Source organism: Impatiens glandulifera, chromosome 8 (assembly GCF_907164915.1).
Source record: "Impatiens glandulifera chromosome 8, dImpGla2.1, whole genome shotgun sequence".
In the NCBI taxonomy this organism is placed as follows: Eukaryota; Viridiplantae; Streptophyta; class Magnoliopsida; order Ericales; family Balsaminaceae; genus Impatiens; species Impatiens glandulifera.
In genome coordinates, this window is record NC_061869.1 from 23,831,732 (window position 1) to 23,846,054 (window position 14,323).

Genomic DNA, 14,323 nt, shown 5'->3' on the forward strand with positions numbered 1-14,323 from the left:
GTGAACGTCTAACTACGCTTATCTTTCAGACGTCTAACCTGCGTAGGTTATAAACCAAGACAATTATCCAACTTAGAAGCACAGACTGCATAAGAAAAATAATCGTCTAAGTTCTTGATTTCCTTTTAGACGACCTCGTCTATTAGACCGATTAAATCTTTCGTCGGCGTGCATCTGTCTGGACATTTTAAACATTAAATTTCCCCCTCAATTCATTCATATTTAAAACAAATAAATAAATGATTTGAGGTCCTCAAGACCCAAAAATAATTTTAAGGAAGAAAAACTTAGTCCATGGGAGTGGCAACTATGCCACTTGTTGATCTACTGAAGCATGTTCTCAAAAGAGTGTGCTCCAAGTTTCCTCCATGCAGCTGTCCTGTATCACATACATAAAAATATATTTACAGCTTTTGGTACCCATATTCACTTGGGTCCTCGGTCAATTAGTCCCTTAGGAATCCATATTTGAGTTATTCTGATGGACTTCCCATTTTATTTTGTGATTAGTGCGTATGATTTAGGCTTAGTAGACGTCTTCCTACTAGTAGTTGATCCCTTAACTTTAGAGGATGATTTTTGTTTTAAAATCCTTGACTTCTTGTCAGGTTTTGATATACCAGACATGCTGGTTTCTTCCTTTCTAGGTTTCAACTAGCTTACATTTGGCGGAATATAAATAATCTCATCCTTTAAGGTTAGATCCTCACAGCTTGGATCAGTTCCATTATCAGTTAAACTCCCTGTTGCCGAGTTTAACTTTTCACTTGACTTATCTGGGATAGCTTTGTCATATCCTAAACCGGATTTGCATCCGGCAGGTCTTAATAGACTAATATGATATTTGACAGCTTCTCTAGACCTTGTCCAAGAATTAACAATATAAGTTAAACGTTGGTTTTTAGAAAACATTGTTTGAACCTTTTCCTTAAGTTTCTTATATAACTGACAATATAAGTTAAAAGTTGATTCTTCACTGCAAATGATTCTCCTCCTTCCTTAAATGAATGGGTTTGAAGAACGTCTTTTTTATTTGCATCAATCGTAAAATTTGCAGAACATCTTATTTAGGAAATAGACTATCATCTTCCATAGTATTATCTGACAATATGAGGTCACTTCCAACCTATAAATGATGAATTTACAACCTTTCCATACTCCCACCAAAATCTAGAAAGTGGTATTGCGATATCTTGTGGTGGATATTGAATGAATTTGTCAATAAATGCTTTGATTTTAGAAGGCGGTAAAAATGGATAATTAGTGAAAACGCAGAAAAAAATGTCATTATGAAAAAAAGTGCAGTTTGTTCTACCACAACTCAGATAAAGAATGAGTACAGTGAAATGCTAGTTAACTGGATATAAGGGTAAATGTAATAAGGTGTCTCCTACATCTGTAGTAGATCTACTAGTTGTTCTTAGGGCTATCCTCTTTTTCAAAAACATTTTATTTGGCTTCTAATCTTCCACAAAATATATTTAGTCACCTCAAACAATCTCATAAGATAAATTGTGTTGGATAACAACCTAAATTTCTAGTACTTTAAGTGGATATACATTATGAAATGTATTTATAACCAAAGTTCATGACAATTCATTCTAAACTTTGTGAGTTTGAGAGTAAGAGAGTAGAATAGAATCACTTGTATTTGTGATTTTAATATACATCCAAACTTGTCTTTGTTTACTATACTTGTAGGTTTGTCAGTTTAAATTAGTATTATTTTTTGAATAATTAGAGTGTATGATCAAGATTGTCCACTTGACGTATTTGTTAATTAATTTTTTTAGTCAAATGAGTCAAACTAAAGAAACTGTAAGGGAAGTCACTACGAAAGAGTTCCTAGATTATTTTGATAACATAACAGAATCCGTTAGGGAACACTTGAATCGTGTTAAAAATAAAAGAGAGGAGATTAATGAAAATGCTACTCCAAAAAAATATAGAAGTACGATTTGGGAGCATTTCACTAAGGAGGGTATTGAAGGGATTCCTAAAGCCAAATATAATTATTGTAGTAAATATTTGGGTGGTTCTTCGATCAATGGAACTTCTCATATGTTTAAACATCATGGAAGATCCAAGAAAGTGCAAAACGTAGATTTGTTGAAGGAAAAACAAGTTGTTGAGGCTGATTCATTTACTGATGAAGAATTTCGAAGACATGTTGCAATGATGATCTTTTTCATGACTATCCACTTTTTATGGTAGAACACATCAAGTTTAGAGATTTACTTGAATATGTTTGTCAAAACCGATGTGATTTCCTTCGAGAAACACCACAAAAAAAAGATGTGTTAAAGATTTATGAGGCTGAAAAAGTTAGAGTGAAGCTTTTGCTAGAAAGAAATGAATCAAGAATAGCTATCACCACTGAAATGTGGACTTGCACATACTAACGGAAAGGGTATATGGTTGTGACAGAACATTTTATCGACGATAAATGGGTGTTGCAAATTTTTTATTGAGATTTATCTACGTACCATGTTCACATAAAAACGAAACTTTAGCCAATGTGTTAACGAATTGTTGCAATGGTATTTGGACTTCAAATTGTCAACTATCAACGTTGACAATTTCTCTACAAATGATGTAATGGTTCAAGATGTGGTGCGTAGGTTGCACAAAAGTCATTTATAATCTAACGGTGAATATGTTCATATGCATTGTTGTGCTCATATTTTGAATTTGATTATGAAAGATGGGTTAGTTTAGATTAAGTCGTCAATTGAGAAAGTGCGTGATAGTGTTATGTATTGGTTGGTTTCGCCTAGAAGGATAGAGGAATTTGAAAATAATGCAAGGACACTTGGAATTCACATGGGTAATAAATTATCTCTTGATTGTCCAACATGATGGAATTCAACTTTTTTCATGCTAAGAACTACTTTGCGATATAAGTTGGTTTTTTGTCAATGCTCTCTTCGGGATAAACAATACAAACACGAGCCAACCGATAATGAATGGGATCTTGCCAAAGAAATATGTGAAAGACTTGAACTATTTTCAATGCGATTGAGTTGTTTTCTTCAACAAAATATCCTACGTCCAATATATGTTTTGCAAAAATATGTGAGATTAAACTAACATTCGCTACTTGGATAGAGTCTCCCAATGTAAAGATCCAAGATATGAAAATTTTAATGATGTCAAAGTTTGACAAATATTCGTTAGATACACATATCTTGATGGATGTTGCTTGTATTCTAGTTTCGAAGAGTAAATTGAAGTTGGTTCAATATTATTTTACACGTTTCTACCCCAAAAAATTGAAAACAAAGTTAGTTGAAGTGCATAAAAAGTTTTATCATCTGTTGAAAGAATACACAAAAGATATTTTAAATGCCCCACTAACCACGAGTGACACAAGTATTCTCCGATCAATGAGTACTATCTATCCTGCAGACTTTACTAGCTTTTATGAGAGCGATGAATATATGAGCACACAAATGAAATCTGAGCTAGATATGTATTTGGAGGAAAAATTGCTCCTGACAACCATGAATATTGATGTTATCGCTTATTGGAATGTAAACTTTAAATATGCCACGTTATGAGTAATTGTAAGAGATTTGTTGGCAATTCTAGTGTCAATAGCTGCTTTAGAGTCTACGTTTAATAGCAGTGGTAGAATTGTTGGTCCTCATCGGAGTAGGCTTAACGTGGAGATAGTGGAGGCTCTTATGTGTGAAAAAAGTTGGTTATTAGGTATTGTTAATAATATTTTGAAAAACAATAAAGTTCTTATTCTATTTTCTTATTATTATTCATTTTTTATTAATAATGTGCAGGTGAACCTCCAAATGAAACATTGTTCATGGACGCATATATAGATTTGGACCTAGATTGTCATAAAGATTTAGGTATAATTTTATCATTTGCGATCATAATTTGTAAATGTTTTTAGCTAAATATTTTTGAATTTTTACAGATGTAGATGACGTTGAGGAGAGGATTGTGGAATGAAGATTTCAAGAATTTGATATATTTTTGAGGAAAATGTATTTTGAATTTGATATATTTTAGAGATCTATTATTTTGCTTGGGTTAGATCTAGTATTTTTAATTTGATATATTTTAGAGATCTATTATTTTGTTTTCGTTAGATCTAGTATTTTGAATTTGATATATTTTGGAGATCTATATTTTATTTGGGTTAGATATAGTATTTTGTTTGCTAAAATTGATTTTGGATCTATTGGTGTGAAAACGAGACTTAAATTGTATGTTATATTTATATATTATTTAAATAAGTAATTTTGTGCCAAAATAGTGGAAACATATCTTTTATATTATTGTTGAACTTTTCTAAATAGATTGAAAAAAAATTGATTATATAAGTGTTGAGCAACTAGTTTATGTGTTGAAATTATGAATTCTAGTTGACTCTACCAATAACATATATTAGTTTTCTTTAAATTTGTGTATATGATTGTTTAAAATTAATTTTTGTTTATCTTATTTTAAAAGGGGTAAAAAAATACTTTAAAAAGGTGAAAATCAATATTAAATTATTAAATGGATAAAAAACTAAATAGATTTAAAAAAATATAAAAAAATTATGAACTTCTAATCTAAAATTCGGGTCTGGGTCGGGTTGGGTACCCATCGGGTCAGAACCGGTCGAGTTCGGGTTAATCATGGACCCCGATTTTTCGGGGCAACTTCGGGTCCGGTTCGAGTCCCCCGAAAACCGGAAATTTGTCATGCCTAAACGCGAGTCACCAAATAAAATCACCACACGAAGCATAGCTACGCAACATAAATAATCTTGACCTGTCATTCATTGTCGTTGAGACAAAAGAGACTTAGCAGGAAGTTCCAATTATTTTTTATAACTGTTAGAACTACCCATATGCTCCCTTATTTAACCCGAGCTCATTATCATTGAGCGGGGTTGACCAAATATAGTATATTATGAGAGAGAGATCGAGTATAGACAAAACTACCATTGACGACCGAGAGCTCCTCACTGGAAACTTAGAAATCATCTTAGGAGCTAGAAAGTTTGGTCCTAAGTCCTAACGCCTTAGGGAGCTACCTAGAGTCTATTAAAGGCACTCTTGAGTACATGTAAGTCCTCCAATTAATTGAAACATGATTTGTGAATAAGACTTCGATTCTTGATTTTTTTGGTGTATCTTGCTCTTTAATTGATTATTGACCATTGACCATTTTGTTAGAATTTAATGGGACAATTATATATTTAAATGGATATATATGGTCATTGAATATAATAAGTCAATATTATGTGATATAAGGTTATTTAAAATTTTGACTCAAAGACATTTTTGTCATGAATAATAAATTGTGGATACCTTGCGTTATTTCTAATTTGATGAGGGGCCAAATTAGAAATAAGCATAATTTATTATTAAAGCGGTTATGGTCCCCAAAAGGCAGAAAATATATAAAGAAAAAAAAAGTCGTGACTTAAGGATATCTAAGAAAATATCACGCTTTCTCTCTCTCTGAATCCCCATCATCGGAGAACTAAAGAATTAAGATTTCTGCACTTTTGGAAGACCATTTCCTAAATCATCATGTCAAAGAATTCAGGTATGTATTCTGCAATTTTCTTTCATATATCATGAGCAAGGGTATGGATCTAGGGAATTATAGTTTAAGATTTAAGCTTTAGTGGGAGATTATAAAATCTCCAACAATTGGTATTAGAGCCTTCTCCTTGTTCTTGAATTTAAAAAGACTTCCTCCTTTACATGAATTTAGGAATATTTGTTTTCCTTTTGAATTTAGGGATTGTTTTGGATTTAGGATCATAATTAATGATTTGCATAATTTGGTAAACTTGAAAGCCTAATTTGATAATTTGGAAATGATAATTTCTATTTCATTATTTTTGAAGGAAATAATTTTATCTCATTAATTTGTAATCAACCCGGAAATGATAATTTTTATTTCAATATATTTGAAGGAAATAATTTTATTTCATTAATTTTAATAAAAGGAGGTTTCAGTGAAATATTATTTTAAGAAATAATATTATTTAATAGGAAATAATATTATTTTATTGAAAAATAAGTTTTTTAAAGAAAATAAAATTTTATTTTTATTTTAATACGGTTAAGTTTAAGTAAATATACATATAAATAAATTTATTTGGTTAAATTAATAAAAGAAAGAGTTAAACTCTTTTTTAATTTTTTTTAGTATGATTCCAGTTTTAATCTTATTTTATAATTCAACATATTGTTCATTATTTAAATTAAATAAATTAAATTATGATTTTGACCTCTTTAATTTAATTTTTTTAAATCTTGAATTTTGAAAGTTTGTAATGGTGAATTTTCATGTGACTATCTAATCGGCCCAAAGGAAGATTACTAGTTGAACGAAGTTCACAATTACCTGTGATAATAAACACGTAATAATTTTAAGGAATTTACATGAGAATATCAAATCAATCCAAAGAATGGTTTGTTATCCGTCATTCATTATTATTAGTGTTTGATTATTGCAACAAAATATCACTAGCAATTAAATTATATTGTCCAAAGACATAAATTTGATGGTGCACTAGATATTTTGGATGGAATATGTTGATTACTTTAAATTTGATTGAAAATTAAAGAATTGAGCAAGTTAGTTATAGTTTAAATTATTTTCTCTTTTCAGCTAATGTTGCAAATATTCATGTCAACTTAAGTTCAATCACAGTTCTTAATGGTTCCACTTTTAAGGACTGGAAGGAGAATATTCAGATAGTTCTCGGTTGCATGGACATGGACCTTGCGATACGGACAGAGCAACCCACTACTCCTTTGACTTTTAGCTCTTCTGAAGAGAAGGCTAAATTTGAGAAATGAGATCGCTCTAACCGCATGTGTCTTTTGATCATAAAACGTGCAATTCCGGAGGTGTTCAGGGGTGCTATGTTTGAGGACACCACCAATGTTAAAAATTACCTTGCAGAAATAGAAAGTGCTTTATTAAAAGCGATAAGGCAGAAACAAGAATTATTATTAAAAGCTTGATTTTAATGAGGTATAAGGGCAATGGTAATATAAGAGAGTACATCATGGAGATGTATAATCTTGCATCAAAACTTAAGGCATTATAGATTGATTTGCATGAGGATTTACTTGTGCATCTCATTCTGATTTCTCTCCCGGTTCAATTCAACCACTTTAAGGTCAGTTTTAACTGTCAGAAAGAAACATGGAACTTAAATGAACTAATTTCTCATTGTGATCAAGAGGAAGAGAGATTAAAGAAAGAAAGGACAGAAAGTGCTCATCTAGCAAACACCTCTAAGGATAAAGGGAAGAAAAAAATATGGATGCTGCTTCGGGTCCAAATACAAAGAAAAAGAATAACAATGACAATGACTGTTTCTTTTGCAATAAGGTTGGACATCTAAAAAAAGATTGTACTAAGTATCATGCATGGCGTGAACGGAAAGGTACATTTCTTAATCTGGTTTATTCTGAAGTTAATTTAGCATTAGTACATGAGAATACTTGGTGGTTAGACTCCGGTGCTACTACTAACATCAGTATTTTAAAACAGGGTTGCCTGAGCTACCGAAAGCCAAGTGATGCTGAAAGACATATCTTTGTGGGCGATGGAAAATCGGTAGAAGTTGAAGCGATATGCCACTTTAGATTATTGCCTAGTTCTGGTTCCTATTTAGACTTAAATGATACTTTTATTGTACCTTCATTTAAACGAAATTTGGTTTTTATTCTTTATTTGGACAAACATGGTTATTCTGGTTTGTTTAAAAATGGTCAATTTAAGTTATCTATTGGTACATCGGATGTTGGAACTAGTTCACTAATGCATTATGACAATCTTTATTTACTTGATACAATTGTTTCATATAATGAAATCTTAAATGTGGAATCAAGAGGTACTAAGTGAAAGCTAAATAATAATAATTCAAGCACATTATGGCACAAACGCTTAGGTCACATCTCAAGAAATAGAGTTGAATGTCTTGTGTCAGATGAGATTCTAAATTCCATTGATTTTACTAACTTTAAAGTCTGTATTGAATGTGTTAAAAGAAAACAAACCAAAGATAGAAAATTGAATGCGTATAGAGTTATAGAAGTCCTTGAGTTTTTTTTTGGGAAAAAGAAGTCCTTGAGTTGATACATACGTATGCGGGTCGTTTCTGATTCCGTCTTAGAATGGTCAACACTATTTCGTATCATTCACAGACGATTTATCTAAATATGCATACATTTTTATTATTCAAGAAAAGGCTCAAACATTGGATGTGTTCAAATCATTTAAGGTTGAAGTTGAAAATCAACTAAATAAAAAAATAAAGAAAGTAAAATCCGATCATGGTGGTGAATACTACGGTCGAAATGACGGTTCAGGTGAACAACGTCCAGGGCCTTTTGCTAAATACCTAGAGGAGTGTGGTATCGTTTCACAATACACCATGTCGGGCTCTCCAAGCATGAATGGTGTAGTAGAAAGACGAAACCACACTTTACGGGATATGGTAAGGAGTATGGTTAGTCATTCATCCTTATCAAAGTCACTCTGGGGTGAAGCACTAAAGACTGCAACATATATTTTGAATAGAGTGCCAATAAAAGCAACAAATAAAACCCCTTATGAGCTTTGGTCAGGGCAAAAACTCAGTCTAAAGTATTTTCATGTTTGAGGATGTCTAGTGGAGGCAAGGTCTTATAAGCCTCATATAGATAAATTGGACCCTAAAACAGTTAGTAGTTACTTTATTGACTATTCTGAACGATCAAGGGGCTATAAATTTTATGATCCAAATTTAAAGTTCATTTTCGATACAGGTACACCTGTATTCTTTGAGAATGTTGAGTTTGGGAGGAAGAATCAAATAAAGGATTTTGTCTTTGAGGAAGAGTCAACTTCTAATTTGGTTAATGAGGAGTTGATTCCTATTCCAATTTGTATGGACAATGATTCAGATTCTTGTATGGTCATTGAAAACATTGGAATAATTTCAGAAAATCAAGATGATGTTGATCTTCTAGAGGTACAAACTCAACAACCTCAAGAAGAAAGTATTATTGAGGAACAAGTGCCATTGCGGCGATCTACAAGAGTAAGGAGAAGTACTATGTCGGATAAATATGTATTTCTTCAAGAACATTAGGATAATCTTGGCATTATGGAAGATGATCCAATCAACTTTCATCAAGCCATAGATAGTTCTAATTAAATAAAGTGGATTTATGCAATGAATGAAGAGTATAAATCTATGCAAGACAATAAAGTTTGGAAACTTGTCCCATTACTAGAAGGGATGAAACGTGGTGGTTGTAAATGAATTTTTAAAACCAAAGGGGATTCTAAAGGTAATGTGGAAAAGTATAAAGCTCGTCTTGTGGTAAAATGTTTTACTCAAAAATACGGGATTGACTATAAAGAGACTTTTTCTCCGGTTTTTACTAAAGACTCTTTTAAAACAATCATGGCACTTGTGTCACATTTTGATATGGAGCTACATTAGATGGATGTAAAGACAACATTTCTCAATGGAGAAATTGATGAAAAAATTTATATAATGCAACCGAAAAACTTTATATTAGGAGATTCAAAGAATATGGTTTTCAAATTAAAGAAATTCATCTATGGGTTTAAACAAGCGTCTCGTTAGTGGTATCATAATTTCATGAGGTAATTCTCTCATTTGGTTTTGGAGGGAATTTAATTGATGATTGTATGTATCACAAATTCAGTGGGAGTAAACATATATATCTAATTTTATGATGACATTTTTCTTGCCTTAAATGATATAGGCTTATTGCACCAAACTAAGACTTTTCTATCGAGAAATTTCGAGATGAAAGATCTTGGTGAGACCTCATTTGTATTAGGGATCCAAATACATCGAGATTGTTCTCGAGGATTTCTTGGATTGTCATAAATGAGTTATATCGATAAAGTACTTAAGAGATATGGCATGCAAGATAGTAAATTAGGAAACACCTCCGTCGCTAAGGGAGACAAATTTAGTCTTCAACAATTCTCTAAAGGAAATTTGGAAATTCAAGAAATGCAAAAAATTCCATATGCTTCGACAGTTGGAAGTTTAATGTATGCTCAAGTTTGTATGCGTTCAGACATTGCGTACATAGTTGGCGTATTAGGAAGATATTTGAGCAACTCAGGTTTGGATCACTAGAAGGCAGCTAAAAGGGTTATGATATATCTAAAGAGAACTAGAAGTTATATACTCACATATCGGAGATCGGATAATTTTGAAATAATTGGGTATTCTGACTCTGATTTTGCGGGATGCCAAGATAGTTTAAGATCCACTTCAGACTATGTATTCTTGTTGGCTGGTGGAGCGATCTCTTAGAAGAGTTCCAAACAGGGACTTACAACTTCCTCCACCATGGAACCAGAGTTTATAGCATGTTATGAGGCATCAAATCAAGCAATATGGCTAAAGAATTCTGTTACTGAGATGCGTATTTTAGAAGGATTGAAAGACCCCTTAAGTTATTTTATGACAATAATTCAACTGTATTATATTATAACAATAATAGAAGCTCGACAAAGTCAAAACACATTGACAACAAGTTCCTAGTTGTGAAGAAAAGGGTACAAAGTGGTGAAATTTCCATAGAACACTTGGGTACACACTCTATGGTAGTTGACCCCCTGGCAAGGGGTTTGCCACCTAATGTCTTTCATGAACACACTACTAACATGGGTGTTTTAGAGATGGATGATCTCTAGGTTAAATGAGAGTTTATAAATTCAGTTGTCTTTTAGTTTGTTTTATGGATATTTATGTAATTCAGTCTCTAATCAGATAAAGTATTATTCAGTTTATTGCATTTTGTACAATAAAGTTAAAGTATGATTTCAATAAAGTTAAGGTAGGACCAGTTGAAAATTGACATGAATAGATCACCTTACATGTAATTTTTTAATGCCACAGATTCATGATTGATCTATGTCATTTTGTCATATTGATATTTGTGACCATTGAAGGTTTAATTGTGATTGATACAACGAAGACCGCATTGATCCTATGTTAATGTGACTAATGGACGAGATTGTTAATGTTCTTAGAACAATGACAATATTGTGCACAATAAGGGTATATTATTCATTTTTAATATATATATGTCCAGTGGGAGATTGTTAGAATTTAATGAGACATTTATATATTTAAATGGATATATATGGTCATTGAATAAAATAAGTCAATATTATGTGATCTAAGGTTATCTAAGATTTTGACTTAAGGACATTTTTGTCATTAATAATAAATTATGGATACCTTGCGATATTTCTAATTTGATGAGGGGCAAATTAGAAATAAGCATAATTTATTATTAAAGCGGTTATGGTCCCCAAAAGGCAGAAAATATATAAAGAAGAATAAAGTCGTGACTTTAAGGATATCTAAGAAATATCACGCTTTCTCTCTCTGAATCCCCATCATCATCGGAGAATTAAAGAATTAAGATTTCTGCACTTTTGGAAGACCATTTCCTAAATCATCATGTCAAAGGATTCAGGTATGTATTCCGCTATTGTCTTTCATATATCATGAACAAGGGTATGGATCTAGGGCATTATAGATTATGATTTAAGTTTTAGTGGGAGATTCCAACACATTGTTCATTGATCTTTGATAATTGTTCTTTTGTTGAACATGTTTAGTGTGTGAGTGTTTGAACCTAATTGGTTGAATCTACATAAAATCGTTTGGAAGAATTTTATTGAATTTTTCCGATAGAGGCTCAAATATATTGTAGAATTAATTGATTAGGATAAGTTATAGTGGACATATCAACGAATGCATAAAGATAAAGTTAGGGAGAATTCATAAAAAGTGTGAATAATCGGTTTGTTACTTGTCATGATAATTGTGATGATGTATACATTATATAATTAGGTTATAATGATCCTAATAGTTTAGGGGAATGACCTAAACGAATTGAAATCCAATTAATTTTGAATTGTTAGCTAATTAAGGATTACATTTTTCTTAGTCATTTTCATTGTTCTTTGCTGAATGTTGATTTCTTGTGGGAATTTAGTCTCTCTTTTAATCAAATATAGGCTTCAGTCTATTTTGTTTTAGTTATGGATTGGTTGAAATAAAATCAGGTGGGAGTGGGTCCAACAAATGACATAACATTCACTGGTGGCTTGGATGAACGACCAACAGATGTTGATTGGGTTCCTAGAATAACCAAGGCTCCATGTATAATTGGTTGGGGTCAACGAATGACCGAGAAAACCTACGTGTCGACCGAGCAGAGCAGCATCCTTCTCCGGGCACGTTGAAGGTGAACAACATAAATAAAAGGCTTACCCAGAGATTTTTTTTCTTATATTAACATTGATTATTAATTATTTTAAAATTATTTGATCTTAATATAATTAATATAACAATGACTTATACTTTCAACAATAAAAAAATTTTAACATAAAAATAAATAAATTAATATTTAGATAATAATAGCAACTCATTCATCAAATACCAAAAAAGTAATAATCAAATATTAGACAAAATAATGTTACTTATTGTTACTATAAGTCATCAACAAAAATTAAATAAAAAATTATTAATTTTATTTTTATTTATATTAAATTAAATAAGAAAAAAAATTAAAAAAATATTACAGTAAAACATAAAATTCATATAAATTCTTAAAGTTTAAAAAAAATGAGAATTTAAGATTTATTAGAAATAAAAACTGATAAAAAAAAATTAAGATGAAATAAATAAATAAAAACTAATATAAAAATAATAAAAATTTAAAGAATGAAATAAATTACCCGTTTAATTAATGTAAAGGATGGAGAGAGAAAATATATTAATATTTTATTAATAAAAATATAAATATAAATTTAAAAATAAAATTTAATTATGGTTACTAAAAAAGACTAAATGAGTCAATTTTTGATAGTATGTATGTTTAAATGAGTTTTTATTAGTACATACGTCTAAGTGAACTAGTTGTACAAGTACATACGGCTACGTGAACTTTTTTTCATAAAAATATTTTGACTTGGGTTATTTGGTTTAATTTCATCACTTTGACCTACTTATAGTGTCTATAATTTGTGATTCATGACTCCAAAATTTGCAAGAAAAATAGATGCATGATTCTAGTATTAAATTTGATTTTATTGTTGTGCTCACCTAATGTTTGGAATTGTTTTAGGTTTCCCCTGTGATTGGTCTGTCGGACCTCTTTGTGTGTAACTTCTACACCACACGGAAAGCACATGTGATGGATAATTTTAAAATAACTATCAAGATCCTCTCTTCTAGCTTAGCGACAACAAGAGGTGGATATTCTCACCCTAAGAACCTGGGTTCAAGCCCGTTATGCGACAAATTCTACGCCCGGTTAAATGGTTAATTTGTTATCTCATTTTTTTAAGTAACTATCAAGGTTGTGGCCCTTGTGGGTACCATTTAATGTCGATTTATGTGTCATGCAGTCCTCTTAAAAGGGAAATTTGACAAAATAACTCTGATAACATGGTTATTCCCAAAAATAACAGGAGAGAAATAAGTTTTGCAAAATTGACCTTTTGTCCCTGGCAAAAGACCAATATACCCTCCAAATAAAATATCTTTTTTCCCCATTTTCCCTCCCCACATTTCATTTCTCTTCTTTTTCTCCCCGACCATTGGTATCCTTCTTTCTCTCTTCTTCTCCCCCGACGAACCAGGCCGATCAACGAACCAACAAAGCAACTCCCCGATCGATCAACTCCCTAAGTAGGGATGTCAATGGGGCGGTTCGGGACGGGGAATACAATTACCATCCCCTCCCCGTTTTAATTATGAGGATTTTTTTAATACCATCCCCGCCCCGTTCGGTTTTTTTCGGTTTCGGGGAATCCCGCGGGGCACCGTTAATAATTTTTATTTAAAATAAATAAATAAAAATTATACAATAAAATTATATAAACGATTTTTTTAATATAATATATATTGTAATATATTAAAGTTTTATATTATTATAAAGAAATAAATTTAATATTCTTATAAAAAATAGTAAATAAATAAATATATTGGTGATTTAATATATTTAATTATGTTTATGGTATTCGAGACAGAATCGGGTGAATACGGGGTGAAATCGGAGCGGGTTGGGGCGGGGAACACAAATACCATCCCCGCCCCATCCTGGTTCGGTTTCGGGGAAAAACTGTCTCAAACGGTGCAATTCGGATCGGTTTTCACGAGGCGGTTTCAAATTGTCATCCTTATCCCTAAGGCAACGTCAGAACGCCGTCTTCATCATTTCATGTGGGTTTTTCTCATTTTCCGCCATTTTCCTCTTGCATGCATGCTGAATGGAAGAAATTG